We start from the raw sequence: 2,466 nt of genomic DNA on the forward strand, positions 1-2,466 counted from the left end.
CTTTACTCATAGTATTCATGGCGAAGTTTCTTCTTCGTTAAATTGTTATATGGTTGGAATTGGAAAATGCTACATGTAGTAATTCTAAAATGTCTTGGATAATTTGATACTTGGCAATTGTTGTGCTCATGTTTAAGCTCTTGCATCATATACTTTGCACCCATTAATGAAGAAACACCGAGAGCTTGCTAATTTGGTTTGCATATTTGGTTTCTCTAAATTCTAGATAATATCTAGTATTGAGTTTTGAACAACAAGGAAGACGGTGTAGAGTCTTATAATGTTTACAATATGTCTTTTATGTGAGTTTTGCTGCACCGTTCATCCTTGTGTTTGTTTCAAATAACCTTTCTAGCCTAAACCTTGTATCGAGAGGGAATACTTCTCATGCATCCAAAATCCTTGAGCCAACCACTATGCCATTTGTGTCCACCATACCTACCTACTACATGGTATTTATCCGCCATTCCAATGTAAATTGCTTGAGTGCTACCTTTAAAATTCCATCATTCGCCTTTGCAATATATAGCTCATGGGACAAATAGCTTAAAAACTATTGTGGTATTGAATATGTACTTATGCACTTTATCTCTTATTAAGTTGCTTGTTGTGCAATAACCATGTTTACGGGGACGCCATCAACTATTCTTTGTTGAATATCATGTGAGTTGCTATGCATGTCCGTCTTGTACTGAAGTAAGAGAGATCTACCACCTTAATGGTTGGAGCATGCATATTGTTAGAGAAGAACATTGGGCCGCTAACTAAAGCCATGATTCATGGTGGAAGTTTCAGTTTTGGACATATATCCTCAATCTCATATGAGAATAATAATTGTTGCCACATGCTTATGCATTAAAGAGGAGTCCATTATCTGTTGTCCATGTTGTCCCGGTATGGATGTCTAAGTTGAGAATAATCAAAAGCGAGAAATCCAAAATGCGAGCTTTCTCCTTAGACCTTTGTACAGGCGGCATGGAGGTACCCCATTGTGACACTTGGTTAAAACATGTGTATTGCGATGATCCGGTAGTCCAAGCTATTTAGGACAAGGTGCGGGCACTATTAGTATACTATGCATGAGGCTTGCAACTTGTAAGATATAATTTACATAACTCATATGCTTTATTACTACCGTTGACAAAATTGTTTCATGTTTTCAAAATAAAAGCTCTAGCACAAATATAGCAATCGATGCTTTCCTCTTTGAAGGACCATTCTTTTTACTTTTATGTTGAGTCAGTTCACCTATCTCTCTCCACCTCAAGAAGCAAACACTTGTGTGAACAATGCATTGATTCCTACATACTTCAATATTGCACTTGTTATATTACTCTATGTTGACAATTATCCATGAGATATACATGTTATAAGTTGAAAGCAACCGCTGAAACTAAATCTTCCTTTGTGTTGCTTCAATACCTTACTTTGATTTATTGCTTTATGAGTTAACTCTTATGCAAGACTTATTGATTCTTGTCTTGAAGTACTATTCATGAAAAGTCTTTGCTTTATGATTCACTTGTTTACTCATGTCATTACCATTGTTTTGATCGCTGCATTCATTACATATGTTTATAAAAAGTATAATCAAGGTTATGATGGCTTGTCATTTCAGAAATTATCTTTGTTATCGTTTTACCTGCTCGGGAAGAGCAGAACTAAGCTTGGGGATGCTGATACGTCTCCGACGTATCGATAATTTCTTATGTTCCATGCCACATTATTGATGATATCTACATGTTTTATGCACACTTTATGTCATATTCGTGCATTTTCTGGAACTAACCTATTAACAAGATGCCGAAGAGCCAGTTCTTGTTTTACTGCTGTTTTTGGTTTCAGAAATCCTAGTAACGAAATATTCTCGGAATTGGACGAAATCAACGCCCGGGGTCCTATTTTGCCACGAAGCTTCCGGAAGACCGAAGGGGAGTCGAAGTGGGGCCACGAGGCGCCGCCACACTAGGGCGGCGCGGCCCGAGGCCCCGGCCGCGCCGACCTATGGTGTGGGGCCCTCGTGTGGCCCCCGCGTTGCCCTTCCGCCTACTTAAAGCCTCCGTCGTGAAATCCCCGGTGCCGAGAGCCACGATACGGAAAACCTTGCCGAGACGCCGCCGCCGCCAATCCCATCTCGGGCGATTCTCGGAGATCTCCTCCGGCACCCCGCCGGAGAGGGGATTCATCTCCCGGAGGACTCTTCACCGCCATGGTCGCCTCCGGAGTGATGAGTGAGTAGTTCACCCCTGGACTATGGGTCCATAGCAGTAGCTAGATGGTTGTCTTCTCCTCATTGTGCTTCATTGTTGGATCTTGTGAGCTGCCTAACATGATCAAGATCATCTATCCGTAATACTATATGTTGTGTTTGTCGGGATCCGATGGATAGAGAATACTATGTTATGTTAATTATCAAGTTATTACCTATGTGTTGTTTATAGTAATACAATTGGAACGAAGCATAAT

Source organism: Lolium rigidum, chromosome 7 (assembly GCF_022539505.1).
Source record: "Lolium rigidum isolate FL_2022 chromosome 7, APGP_CSIRO_Lrig_0.1, whole genome shotgun sequence".
Lineage (NCBI taxonomy): Eukaryota > Viridiplantae > Streptophyta > Magnoliopsida > Poales > Poaceae > Lolium > Lolium rigidum.